Below are 15,626 nucleotides of genomic sequence, written 5' to 3' on the forward strand. Positions count from 1 at the left end.
TATATCATGTTGGGAGAACCTATATTAAAGTCCCTTAGAGAAATCGAACTCAACAATTGAATTGAGGAAAAGACGCCTTTCTCTCGCTTGTTTCTCGAAGGAAGAAATTGAAAGACTGTTTTTTGAATACACATACTCGTAGATAGGGTCTTTCATCCCTCTATTTTTTTTTATTATTGGCGACGGCTCTCCATTTTCAGTATTTCCTTCTTTCTTTTTCTTTATATAAGTGGGTATGTACTACATTTATGAAATATTCTTAATATCCAATTTACGATTAGACTTGAATCGAACACAAAGGCATTCAGATCGCAAAATAAATTAAACAGAAGTCTTAGTCGTAGTAGTACTACTTTTTGTATGTATATTGAGGGTGAGCTTATGTGAAAAATACACTCGAAAGTACGCAGTTCATTTGATTATTAGGTAAGTGTTTTTTTAATTTTTTTGTTATTTTAAATATGTAGTTCTATAAAATATGTAGTAGGTCATATGAAAAAACTTCTATGATAAGAGCAGAGGTCATTGTTATGGAGGGAAGGGAAATGATAAGGTTTTGATTTATATTTTTTTTCCTTCAAGACATTTTTTTATAATACATTCTAAATAGAAAAACGTTAATAGAACATTTTTGATTCAATGTGTCTTCATAATATAAATTCATTTACGAATCTCCAAAAGATTTTGAGTAAATGGGATTCAGAATAAATCTAAATATTTTGTGTGGAAAAATCATTTTCTATAAATATATACAAAAAATAATGATTTGCTTTGACAGCTCTTTAAGGGAAGATTTTTTTTTATTTCATATTTTTTTTAAAGTATTATAAGAATTTTGGCACAATTCGCCTACTTGATGAATCAAGTTGTCATTTAAGTTAGTATTCTACTATTTTGAGTTTTCACAATAAATGATGGATCTATCTATGTGATAAAATATTTTCGTATGTTTTTCATTCAAATATGTAATTTCCTTACTATTTTTGACATTATTTTATGTCTTTCATATAAAAATAATATTTATATGAAAAAAATAATTTGATATGGCCATGGCTGAATATCCCCCCGCCCTGTCTATATATATATATCTATATTGATGATTATTTAATTTTTGCTTATTGTTAAATAGAATGTGTCCTTGATGTTTTTACTTCGAGGATTATAAATCTATTATTTTTACAACATTTTTAGGGGTTACTTATATTTTTTCCCCTTAAAAGATCTAAATAAAAGAAAAAAGAAGAAATTATTGTTTTTAACGTACAAGCTTCCAGATTCAAAAAATATTTTTTACATGTTTTTCTGGATGGAATAAAATCCCTTGTAATTAACAAAAATTAACATTTTCTGTATATCTAATACATTCCACATTCTGTATCATAATTAGGAAAATCAAGAAACAACTTATACTGAAAAAAAGAGTACTTTAAGATTTGTAACTTTAAAAATTATTTTGGTATATTTCTTTTAGCTTCATTCATATTTTATACATAGTATATGAAATGTTGCTCTCTATAGGTCACAAAAATAGAAATATTAGAATAAAATGAATATTTCCATGTTCTTCAAGCCATTAAGAACAGACAAAAAAAAAAGTTGAAATTTTTAATGTAATGTGATGTAGACATTGCTTTGAAATTGGTAGATGAAATATGCAACAAACTATGTATTCAACTTGATTAATTATTTTTTACTTATACAAATGTAACAACATATGTTTTTATGGAGAATATGCATTTACAAGTTTACTTTTTGCGATGTTTAATTAGAATATTTATATAATTTGTGCAAATATATATTTACATTCCGAAATAAAATGTTTTGTGTTGGAAGGGAAATATAATTTAATATTTTGCTACGGAGCATACAATGTTTGAATTGAAAAAAAATATCTGTTGTATCTTTAAACAATTTTTTTACAGTATTTTTAAGGAAATGTCAGGTTGAGAGTTTTTTTGTTCATCAAAGCGTCAATTTATTAATCCAAGTATTTAAGATTTAGAATGAAATTCTACAAAGGCAAGTATATAAAAGTTTGATTTTTATCTCAATAATGTTGTGTTTCTCCTAAAATTCATTTTCGATGTTATATTTATGAGTAATTAAAATTTACTTTACTAAGAACAAAACATTACGAGTAAAAGTATTTTTATTCATATGGATAAATGTCCAAAAATCCTGTAATTAGACGTAGACCAACAAACAAAGATTGTTTTTTTAATATATAATATACTTTCCCAAGAAATCTTGAATGTTACTCTCCATTTTTCATGAGCATAATCACACGTTACTATTCAATATCTAAATATTGTCTCTTTAATAATGAAATTCTAATAATTACAGCTTCATTTTGATTTTAATAGGATGTAACATTAGTTTCTAGAGAGCTCAATAACTGTGATTTATCTGTATACACTAGTAAGTTAATCTCATCCAATGTAAGATTAATTATTTTTTATTCTATGTATGTCTCCCTTTTTTTTTAATATGAGTTCATTGTCAAAAATGAGTTATTATCCAATACACAAATAAACAGACAGACGCACTTTGCTTTATTAATATAGATATCACATAATTAATCAAAAGACTGAAATATAACTACTAAATGGCGAAAATACACATATTTCGAAGAAGACTTGATACTTCTTTAATATAAACAAAATCAAAATCTTAAAAACTATATTCTATTAATAATTGAGATTTAGCTAAATAATGATACATTTTTTCTTAACTTTAATGAAGATGAGACAAAAGGCACTATTTGTGACGTTATCATGAACAAATTTTATATATTTTAGGGTGGAGATATAAAAACTCGATAGAACTACGGTCGATGGCTGTAAATTAAAATTGACAAAGGCCCAAGTTGTTTTATTTTGAGGAGGTCTAAGGCAAAACAAATGTCAGGGGCATTTTCTTCCTTTTTTTCATTTCAAACTTGAATATAATTTCATAGTGTTATAATAACGAATTGTCACTTTTTTGCTAAATGGTTATTATTTTTTAGAAAAGAAATTTCTAATTTTAATTCATATTACCAATGTCATTAGAAAATATATTTTAATATATTTTAAATGATTAAAAGTGGGGCTGAAACAAATTACCTCTGTGCCACACACTCCCACCATTAAAATCGCTACTGTACAGCCCAACTTATAAATTTGCAAAACAGGGAAGGATAAGAACTAATAAGGAGTACGACAAGTATCTTTAAACATAAAGTAAAATATTTTCAACATCAGTGTGTGTGGGGTTGATTGCCCAGAGAAGCCAATATACACTTGAAATGTTTGTGGACTTCAAGATATTTCCTAAGTTTGATGGTTTAAACAAAGCACTAAAATGTTTATTTGTATTAGATTGGTACAACTGTAGCTAACTAATAATTAGGGATTTAGTTTCCTCATAATATAATCAGAGAGGATGAGGTATAAAAGATTGAGAATCACTACTTTCAGTTTTTTTCGCTTTTTGACCTATTTTATTTTTAAATCATTGAGGGGGAGGGGGGCTATGTGACTTAGAAATAAACTTACATGTAATTATAGGTACAACAAAAAATAATATTAATATGACTATCTGTTTGCCTTATTTTCTTTGCTTAAAAAATGATTGATGAAATAAAAAGTAAATACTACGCGCAACGGTCAACATCATCTCTGGGCAAATAAAAAAAAGTTTCTCAAAGGAGTTTCTTCTTCTTCTTCTTATTTCATAACTTGTATATTATTTATCATCATATAACATGTTTTACCTCACTCCATCTTAAATATATAATAATAATATTTGAAAAGATATAATTTATATGTAAATGCTTGATTACAAAACTACTTCATCATGGAGGAGCTTTACCCTACTAAACAAATAATATCTATTCATAATACTAATAACAACTATTACAAAAAAAAATACTTTTTTTTTAAATTATAAAAACTTTAAATTCATCCATTTGCCCAGATGATATAAATAGACTTTCAAGTAAAATTAAATTTCCATGATATGTACATATTTAAAAAAAATATTTAAAAGAGAAACAATTTTGTACATATTTTGTTAAATAAATCTATAGCTTTAAGGCATTTTCCGTTTTATACGTATACTGTGTGCAATTTGGGATTTGGTAGAGTACCCACTGTATACTATACTATTTCTTTTTCTTCAAACTGCATTGGTATATGCTATACATCGGGCTGTAATATATTTAGTGCACCCTGTGACTGCTTTCATACATTTACACACACACATATATATAGATAAACTTTGTTAGATTAACATATATATGTCGCATGATTAATTTTCAGCTATTTTTATTATAGGTACTTTTATAATTATTGGATGCTCTTTATCACTTTGTTTTATTGACAATAAAGTATTTGATTTTAAAAGGTCTACAATATTGATTTGCTTTCAATTTTATTGTAAAAAAATCAATAGAATGTAATTAAAATACTATATAAAAACTCGATTGATTGCTAATTTATATTTTCATTTTTTATAGAATACAAATAATTATCTCAGAATAATAAAAATTGCAGCACTAAACCTCGATAAATTTCCGTTTCAAAAAAATTAAAACCAAATTAATATTAACTTTACCTTTGAAAATCAAATACTCCTTTGTAAGTGAAACAGTTGATTATTCATGCTTCAAATGAATTACTTTGGCATAAAATCATGAAATAAATTTTAAAACAAAACACAGTAAAATATGGTTGTGTTTTAAGTTTTAAATTGCACTTTTTCAGGACAAGATGAACACATATAAAATATAAGCACTGTTTGAAATCAACATAACATACTGTAAAAGTAAGTTAATGTTGATGTAGGTTACTAATTTTTTTTTATTTAGAAGTTGTATCTAACATATAAATAGGATTAAAATACTCTTTAAAAAAATGAAAATTCTCCAAAATCCGATTTGATACGGCGCTTAAAGTACTATTAGAATTGAATATGCAACTAAAAATATTTTTTTGTTGTTGATTCGTGTTATTTATGTTTTAAATATTCACTAAGTTGTACAATGTGAAAAAAAATTACATTTTAATCTAAAAATAAATGTAAAACAAAGTTAATATTCCCCTATTTTTTGTGGGAGTTAAAACCAGAGAAAAGGATTCACAAAAGAAAGCGATTTTAACGGAGGGGTATAAAATATAAAATAATCATAACACAATTGGAATCATAGTATGTTCATCTAAAAAATATTAAATGTTACATGCCATGGTGTTGACAACAGTAAATAAGTCTCTTTTTTCCACGTTTTATTATCTGCAGTAAATCCATGAAACAATTTTTTTTTTTTTGATTAATAAACATGACATTACATATTACATCATGAATCAAGAAGTCATTCATTTACTTTTTAATGAAAATAAAACACATACCAACAATGATAAATGATAATAATGGTTGTTGCTCTTGATAATAATTAAACTGTTTCAACAGATTCACATATACAAAATTATTTTTATTTATAAAAAATGAGTTACTTTTTTCGAACAACAGTACATAGATAAAATAAATTGAAAATAAAAAAAGAAAGAAAGATTATTATAGATGAGACTAGAAACAGTTGCAATAGGACCTTTTTTTATCATTTCGTAGAAAAAATTCAATAATTTTATGCTATTTTTCTTTGGGATATTGGATAAATACTGTTTTGTGGGTAGTCATGGGAACACTGTTTTTTTAATGATAAAATCATTTTTATTGTTTTTCCTTTAATTGACATTTGAACTACAAGTTAATATTTTTTTAAATTCGAAATTCCCTCAGTGAGGAGAAAATATATATATATGTTATTGTAATCTTCCTAAAGATGATTTTAGTCCGTATTTTTTCACAAACTTGTATATGAATCCAACTCGTCTATAATAGCTAATAGTGAAATAAGTCAAATTAGAGTTTAATTGGACAAAATATCACTTTTGATGTTAAATAAATATACCTTTTATGATGTTGAATTGTTAAATTTTAAAGTATTATAGCAGATTAGGATGTAATAATATTTATAGGATCTAAATTACTAGTCGTTCTATAAATGGTCGTAATTTACTTTAGCAAAAAAACACTTCAAGGCTTGCTTTCCCTGAAACATTTTTGGAGCCAAATTGGAAAATTTAGTGCAAATATTTCCTTTAAATTGAGGGTTATAATGTCTTAAATTTCTCCTAAGCAATGGGATTTTTGAATTTCAGTAAAGTCATTACAAACTTAAGGCATTATTAAAAAATAATAATGCTCAAAAAACTACTTTTATCCACTTAAAAATATTTTTAATTTGATGATTTTTTAGGAAAACAACTTAAACATTATACGAATATTAATATGTAATTTAATAAAAAGTGAGACAATGATTTGAATTGAATTTGATCTTTTTTTTTGGAAATTCGATGACGTTTTCTTCAAGATATTTTTTACATTTCTTGAGATTTTGTTATTCAAAGTTGCTCTTAAACGAATTCTCCTCTTTCCCATGTTTGACTGTTTATCTCTTTTGTGATTACTTGTTTAAAATGTTATGAACAAGTTAATTTCATTTGTTTTAGCAGATAACAAGACATTGGGTCCCCCATGGTAACCATTATTACTTAACTTTGAACAAAAAATGGACTGAGGATATTGTAGGTAATATACCTGCATTACTTCTATAATTATACACAATATTGTATATATAATAAAAAATCATTCAAAAAATCCCATTGAAAATTGTATGTTTAATTTTAACCCATTAGACTATCTAAACATAAAATATTTTCATTTTTTTTCCGCAGGAACCTTGAAATACTCACCTCATAACTTAAAAGTCAATACATATAAACATTGTGTAAACATACATGGATATTAAAAAACGTAGTATAATTTTTTAACACTTTAAATAATTAATTATTTTTGCGACTCCAACTCGATTTATGATAATTATTTGACTCCAATTTCACTCTAACACCAAGTATTTAACATTATTCGACTGTAACATCCACTTTTTTTTTATTTATTGTAAAATAATGAGTTTTTATTTAAAGCAATATGGTTTTTAATTAAAGGATTCGGTATATCATTAAATAAGATCTTGTTGCTTGATCTATTATTGAACCCTTTTTTATTGAAAAAAAAATAAATTGGCAGTTTATGTGACGTCATAAAATACTAATAAAAGTAAATGGAGCCTGGTTCTTCCTTTCGAACCTTTCTTTAGCTCTTCTAACTATAAATATATTCTACGAATCCTATTCTGGTTCCAATGTTGTAAAAGACACCGACTACTAGCAAAAAAATGCGAATCTAACGACTTTGACTTTCACTCCGCCTAAAAAGGCTAGATAAATTATTCTTGTCCCACCTCTGCTTTATATTAGATGTATGATAAGAATATTCCATGTCTATATTTCAACTTATCATTTTTCATCTAAATTGATATATATGATATAAGTATGTACATACATAATGTGCTAATCGGCTTTTCAAGTTTTTACGTAAGAGTTCCATATTTATATATATATATATATATTAGTCCATTGTTTTCTGTAAAAAAGGATCAATACAAAATCCAATTTTTATTTAGTCAAATTTATATGGTTATATTTTGGAGTGTCTCAAAGTTTTGGCATCCTCCCTCTAGAACTCAACTATTCATCCCTTTCCAATATCCCAGTTTATAATTGTTATCTACCAGTTTTCTCAAATTTCACCCCAGCATTTTGGAGTATAAATGAATACTAAAGCAATCTAATTTATATAAAATAAATGTTAATGTTCATTTTTCATCTGGATTTATATTTTAAAACACTTTTTTTTTCCTCAATCCTTATGTTTTACAATTTAACTCATATTACATTTTTCAAAAGTAGTAGAGATGCCAATAATGTTATCAGTGACGGGGCATCTAGGCAAAAAAAGTTTATATGGTTTTGTAAAAATACTATTACGATATTTATTGCCTTACTTCTCATTTATTAAAATTTAAAAAGAAATTGAGTTCTATAACTAATTCTAGCAGTACTTAATGTAGTTTTTACGAATCAGTTGTTACGTATCCAATCCAGATTATTTAAATAATGCCACTCTTTTGATAGGGTTAGCCAACTTTTTAGGAAAAAATAAATAAATAATGATTTTGTTAATTAACTTTTTTGACTAAAAAAACAACTACTTGATAAAAAAAAATACAGATTGTTAAATTCTAAGAATAATTCTAGTTGCATGTTGCTATGTATCCTTGCACATTTTTTCTAAAGGAGATTAAAATGTTTAGAGAAGGTTTCTATAAATCTTAATTTATCAATTTCGAGCAATTTTTGCATAAAAAAATTATTACTCGATCGATATTGCTACTTAAATTTTACAGTTTATTGCTGTATTTCTCGGTATACCGGTGAAATAGTGGTATCAGGATCATGATGCATTTAAAATGGTACTATATTAAACAAATATTGGAATCGGGACTTGCAGTTTCATTACATTACCAATAAATTGGCATCTCATCTTTCTAAAACCCAAAAATTATTGAATATTTATTCTTTGTCACTTTCCTCCCCTCATGTTTTTTGATAAATTACTAATTTTTATAATTATTATTTAATAAAATTGCAACACCATATATTTGTAACATTATCTTTTTCTCAAAAAAGCTAGAGCCATAAGACTGTACGATATAACATAGATAATTGCGAAAAATTTAATGATTTTAGTCAACTTTTATTAGAGATATTCTATTAAAACTGTTTTTAAGAATATATGTAATTGGTTTAATTTATATTTTTGTAATAATGTAGCCAGTTTTATAATGTTTTCTCTTAACTAATATTATATGAATAATTGATTATTTGCTATCAGTTGATGTAATTTATCAAAATTCAAAGCTACTCATTTTGGAGAAAAGATTGATCATGAAGTATCTAGTTATTTATTCATCAAAAAATATTATTTATTTATTTGTTTTCTGTTTTTTTTTTCTATTCAATATTTAGTAACTGTTCTTGTCGATGTTGACAATTGCAACGATTGACAAACCACATTCAAATGTAAGTTGTGGGAAAATTACTTACTGGTATGATCTTAAAATATATTAAAACAATATAAAACATAAGTAGAAATGTTGTGTTAAATTTTGGCGATTGTTAGTTCAACCAACTTGGAGAAATTGAGTTAATAACAAAAAAAAAAAACTTACAAATTTATATATTTATATAATGTAAAAAAAAGCCATTTCTTCCGTTGCAAGACTCTTTTGAAATATTTTTTTTTTCCCCCTATATAGCCCTGATGCTAACCCTCTCAACTACAACTTTTGGGTACAGTGGGTGCCAGGCCTTCTGTCACCCCCTGTAAACTATAATCACAGCTAAGGATGGCTACATTAATGATTAAGAGAGCTTAGGCACACATCTATTTATAGTATTAATTTATTTGGTGGAATTATATTATTAATTAATAAATTGTATCTTATTGTAGTTTAAAATTTAGTGTTCAGATTTTCTCAAAAAAATAGTACTTCCTAGGTGACAATTTTTTTAAAGTAATTTGAGGTTATATCAAATTTGAAAAATTATTTTTTTTGGATTTGTTTTCAAATTAAAAACAATGAATGAAAAATAAATTTATTTCATTATATTGAACAATCGGTAGAGCACGGCATTGCACGGAGCTATTAAATATCGATGAATAAATAAACTTTTCTTTATCTATGTAAAAAATAACCCCCTACCAATCCTCAGAGTTACTTTGTGTTTTTATGAGCAGCCTCACAAGTAGTTACTCAATACTTGGATATTGTATCTAGCTTGATAAAATGTAAAACATTGTTCAGGTTGCCAACGACAACAAAATTCACACGCTAAAAAATGCTTAGGATTTATAACGATAGATATATGTACTTCCTTTTTCTTTTCTTTTTTAATATGACACGCTGAGTTCTATCTACACAAGCTTCTAGATAAAAATGAGTATTTAAAAGCAAACAAATAAAGAAGCAATGCTTTATTAAGATAGATGTCGAAAAATGTTTGTATCATACCGACAAATTTATTTTATAGTAATTGATTGATTTAAGAAGAGAGTTATTTAATTTTTTCTTAACAGTTTTATTTTAAAGGATTTGGTAGTGTGTGCACTTTATGCTAGCACCTAATTATGACAATATACGAGTTCCCTATTTAAAAAGATAACAGCTTTAAAATGAAAAGTTTGAATAAATTACTTTTAAATATAGATATTACTTTCTAATTTGTAAATATATATGAATATATTTAGTAGGCTTATCTGTAAAAAAGAAATAAATAATTATATCACTATATACTCGTGGGTAGAGCTATAGAGCAATAGGGAATCCATCCTCAATGGAACTATAAAAACGATTATAAATCAACATTTAGATATGTGCATAAATTAAGGGAATAGGAAATGAAAGAAATTGTCTAAGTGTAAACAAATACTTTTAAGATATAGTATTTTATTTTTGTTTTATGAAGGTATAAGAAGGTTTTAAAAAAATATAGACAGGCTTAACTAGCTAAATATATACATATTTGACCCCTCAATACAAAATCAAGCTAGGAAGATTATTTATTTTTTTTAAATTGAAGGTGGGTTAAGTTTGTTTTTTATCAAAGAACTATTGTCCATTACTGTCAAAAAATTATTCTTATTAACATTTTCCCGTAAATTGCGTTATAACTATCCATAATTGAGCGGCCCATTAAAAGAATGAAAATTTGATAGACTTTATTTCAAAGAATATATCAAAGCCAATACACTTATGTTTCTACAATCAAATAAGGTTTATAAACTATAAGTAGATTCTTGGGTATCTTAACCCATCCCACCTATTTGAATACATCGTCTATGATTGACAAAGTTACGTCTATGAAATATTGGAGACTACGAGTAGATGTACCTATATGAAGTTAAAAATTGCTGGGATTCTGTATCTTAGTTTTTATTCAAGATACGTATCTATGCAATTTTAATGTCGTTATACAACATGCCAAATGTATATTAGGGGACCATTATTTCTTTAAATTGTTTGTTGTTGTTTTTTTGTGATCCACGGATTCCCCGCACATATTTGAACAAAAATTATTTAAATTATCTATTTTATTTAAATAGTTCACTAAAACTATAAAATATGTATTTCGATTTTCCATTCATTTATGGTAGAAGTTGGGTGATATGTATGTCAGACTATTGGTAGTGGACAATCCACGGACTTATATAAGTATAACTGGTTGTTTGGTGCTCAAAGTGATAATCTGATTTGTTGAAAATGAGAAAATCACATTAAATGCTCTTCTTGCTGAAATTATAATTTTTGACTTTGATATATTGCTACTTGATACTTCACAAAATTCAAAACCTATTAATTTTATAAGTAAATAATTATCTTTTTATTTGTTTATGGTTTTAGAAATAATGATATAATAAAATAATTGCGCAACTTCTGCTATCAGTTAAAACAAACTTGAAATTGATATTAAAGAGTTTCTACAAATATTTTTCTAAATAAAAATCAGCAAAAGGAAATAATGATTTTTAAAAATAACAAAGATTATCCTAACCTGTAATGAATCTACTTTAGAAAATATTTTAAATGATCCTTTGAAGCTATAGAACTAATGGGCTAAATTTGTGTGTAAAGGAAAGCCTTACCTTTTTTATCGTGGTTTAATAATTATTATTTACTAGCAATTCTGATATTTTTAGCCTTTTTCTATGAATATTTCGAGTTTGTTTTAGTTATTAATTCGGAGTATCCAACTAAACTAATAATGGAATAGCCAAAGAAAATATACATTATTAAATTAGGAAGTAATTTTTTTTTTTTTAAATTGTTGATCTATAACTAATTTTTATTTTATACATATTTTCACTTTTGAGACTATAATAACCATATATATATATGTGTATATACGTCACAAAAGGTTACAATTTTTACAAAAAATGGATTTCAAGTCGTTAATTTCAAAAATATGAACCAAATTAAAAAAATGTTTTTATTAATTTTATTCATAAAAATTAAAATATTTTAGGTATAATTATATAAGATTCTACACCATCTGTATGTGCTCCACAAACAACCCATTAAAGAATTTGGAGTTATAAAGAGAAAAATATAATGTTGTCTAATTATTAATTTCTAAAAAACTGTTACCTTCATATAAGTAAAAATAATGCTATTATTAGATAATCCTATTTTTTTAGAATTACATTGAAACTGTAATTATTTTCTATTTACGAATACTCATCATTTTGACTCAGCTTAAGGCTTTGATTTTAAAAGTTTGTACGAACTTCTTTTATAGCTAGATATCTTTGTCTTCTATCAACATTTTATCCATGTTTGAGTAGGATTGTATCCATTTTTGAAGAAAAGTAGTAGTAGCGTGTGATGCATGCCGCTGGGTTAGCTATAAAACTATATATACATATATGTATAAAGTTACACATGATTTCAATTTATATCTAAATCTTAGATGAAACTGAGATGAATGTAAATAATGAAATTGACAATCCTGACACGAAAATAGATATTAAAATTGATATTTCCTTTCTAGTTTTTTGTTTAATTCAGGCATATTCCTTTAATATAGATTTATGAACATGTAAGTATACTGAATATATACAACACATAAAAATAATCTAAAATTATCATATCTTAGTTTTTCATAATATTCATATTTATTAATGAAAGAGAGAAGAACTGATAAACCATTGTTTTTATACAAAAAAAATGAATTCTTCAGATACATATGTTTTACCAGAAGTTATCCTTACTGTAAAGAGAGAGAAAGAATATATTATTGAATGATTGAGGAGGTATTTTTGTATGTAGGTAAAATGCTTTGGAACTGACCCATGTATATTGTATATATATTAATGATCACTGTACAATATTTCATACCGATTTCCCTAAATAGGTACATACATTTAATTAAATGTTCTGAATGAAACAGCTCATAAATCAATAATAAAAAGAGTTCACAATCCAAGAACTCTAGATTTCACCTTTTTAAAGTCATTTGAAATCATATTTAATTCAAATTATCCGCATACTTTATACTAATGGAGAAAAAAATATTTTTGAAGATGATGTCTTGATTTTTTTCTTTTTTTTCATAGTTATTCATATCATAAATGTAGATATTTACCAATAATAAAATAACATATTATAAATTGCCATAAGGAATTGCCTTATATTAACATGAATAAGCATTTTAGCATAAAATTATACCTTCTATTCAAGACCTACACCTGAAAACAATTAAACATACCAACGATCACAAAATTATTAAAAACAAATACACAAGAAACAATTCAAAACAAATATTCAATCTATTGCTCTCCCTCGATGAAAGCGTTCATACCTCTTAGTAATTGATTATACATTAGTCATATGTCTAGTTGAATCTGACAGTTTACATTGGACTATGTGAATAGCATGATCCCAGAAATTACCACCCATCCTTGGTATTTTCAAAGAAAAGGGACCATATCTAGCAGCAGAGGACAAAACTGTTGCTTTTAAGTTTTCTTTAAGAATTGCTTCTCCATATTCCAATTTATCGGCAACATAAACACTTAAAAATATATAAGCCGTCGCAGGTGACCTGCTCTATTATCAGTTCTTTTCCTGTTGATTTTTAGTAGGTATTTTGTGTCCACATCTTCTAATTTTATGTGTCTCAATTAAAATTTTTAGTAGGTATTTCGTGTCCACATCTTCTATGTTTTATGAGTCTCAATTAAAATATTATACTTGAATAAAAAAAAGGATATAATTAATTATTATTTATCACCAGAGGTGGGAAAAAGTTCCTGTTTTAGTCGAGTCTCAAGTCTTTGCTCACAAGTCCCTAGCAAAGTACAATTCAAGTCCTCCTATTTCTTTTCAACCTATTTCAAGTGCATAATTGTAACATATGGTCCATAGAGTTTAAGCTTTTAGTCAAGTCTAGAGTCTTTCATTTGCGATTAAATTAGTTGTAATTTTCAAAATATAGACTCGTGTCCAATTCGAGTCACAAGTCTCGAGTACAAGTCTCCACCACTGTTTATCACATACATAGATAACATTTTATTAAAATTTTTGTACTATGAAGAGTATTTGCCAATCACTATTATATGTTAAAAAATTCATGGACCAACAGATTTCAGGATAATCCTTTATTATTGAACGTTTATCCTTATCCTCACTAAGTGAAAGGAATAATTGAATCTATATACAAAATCGAGAATAGACGCTTCACTTTCTGATTAATTAAAATCGTTTAATTTTTCCGTATAATTTTGAAATGAAATTTTTGAACGTCCATCTATTTTTAAAACATCAAATCATTGACGTCTTCCTTAGGATAAAAATCTGGCATTGTAAGGTTCTTCAAAATATGTAATTCAACGATTTGGTAAGGAAGCAGGGTCGATACACATATTTGATCAGCTGAAATACGTTGCAGATTCAGAATTTGTTATTGGTAGCTAAAAAATTGAGTTAAATCATGGAAGAAGATTTAATAAATAAATGAATAAACGTTTATTAATTTCTCTCCAGAGGTGGAAAAAAAGTTATTTTACTACAAGTCTATGTCCAGACTTAAGTCTTTGCTTACATATCAAAGTCCTTTATTATTTTCATCAAGTTTCATTCGAGTCATAAGATTTCTTTTGAGTTCATTTCAAGAGTATAATTATATGATATATTCCATCATTTGAAGGTTTTTCTTGAATTTATTATAAACTAGGTTTTGAGACCATCTTGAGTTACGAGTCTTAACTAGTCTCTAGTCCAAGTATCCAACACTTATTATCTCCATGTAGTATTTGAAATTAAAGATTTTCAAACAGAAGAGATTTAATTTATTTGATTTAATTTCAGTGGAACTAGAGGTTGATAAAATTATGAACCCGTTTTATATATGAAATTGATCAAGTTATATTTGCTATCTTGCACTTAAAAACTACTAGAACCAATTTCAAACGTATCACAGTACATCGTATTATCCTAAAAATACAAATGTTTTCGGAACTTGTTCTAAATTTTGATTAAAGTATTGAAGTCATCGAAAAATTCATAGCTTCATTTTCTACATTTACATATAGATCAACATGCGTAATAGTAACTCTTCCAACAAGAAAACAATCCATTATTAATATTTCTATTATTTCTGACATGAATTGTGTGTTTTTCTTTAACTTCATACATTGTTTCAAAAAATGCCTCCATGATATATTATTTCATATATAATTTGGTTGTTTTTCTATCAGTCAGCCATTGTTAGAAAATAATATTTTCTTTCGGGAACACATTTTGATAAAAAAAAAAACTAGTGATATGGATCATAATATAATAAAAAAACATTATACTAGGTACGATTCTAATTTTTCCGAGCACTTTCGTTGATTAATAGTAATAACAATTATTGTTTTGAATGCAGACTTTTTTTTTCTTTTCTAGAATTGAAAAGATGTGAAACTGTTGTAGTAGGGGAAATAAATCCCTCAGTAAACACTAAATTGTAATCCATACAGATGATTTCTTAAGAAATTATGCACTCAAAGGGATTGCGTAATTTAATTTCTTGAATTTTAAAAGGGTTATAATCAAAAATTGATAAATATCAATTGTATTTTAG

General features: G+C 26.0%; 1 protein-coding gene across 1 annotated transcript in view; it reads left to right on the plus strand.

Moving 5' to 3' along the window:
- Positions 1 to 223: 223 nt before the first annotated feature.
- The window catches only part of LOC121114483 (gamma-aminobutyric acid receptor subunit pi), a 178,096-nt gene continuing 162,693 nt past the window's right edge, over positions 224 to 15,626 (plus strand). The window contains exon 1 of the mRNA XM_040708457.2: positions 224 to 426. The gene's annotated coding sequence lies outside the window, so the exon portion shown is untranslated. The remainder of the gene's footprint in view (positions 427 to 15,626) is intronic.

Source organism: Lepeophtheirus salmonis, chromosome 3 (assembly GCF_016086655.4).
Source record: "Lepeophtheirus salmonis chromosome 3, UVic_Lsal_1.4, whole genome shotgun sequence".
Taxonomy (NCBI): domain Eukaryota; kingdom Metazoa; phylum Arthropoda; class Copepoda; order Siphonostomatoida; family Caligidae; genus Lepeophtheirus; species Lepeophtheirus salmonis.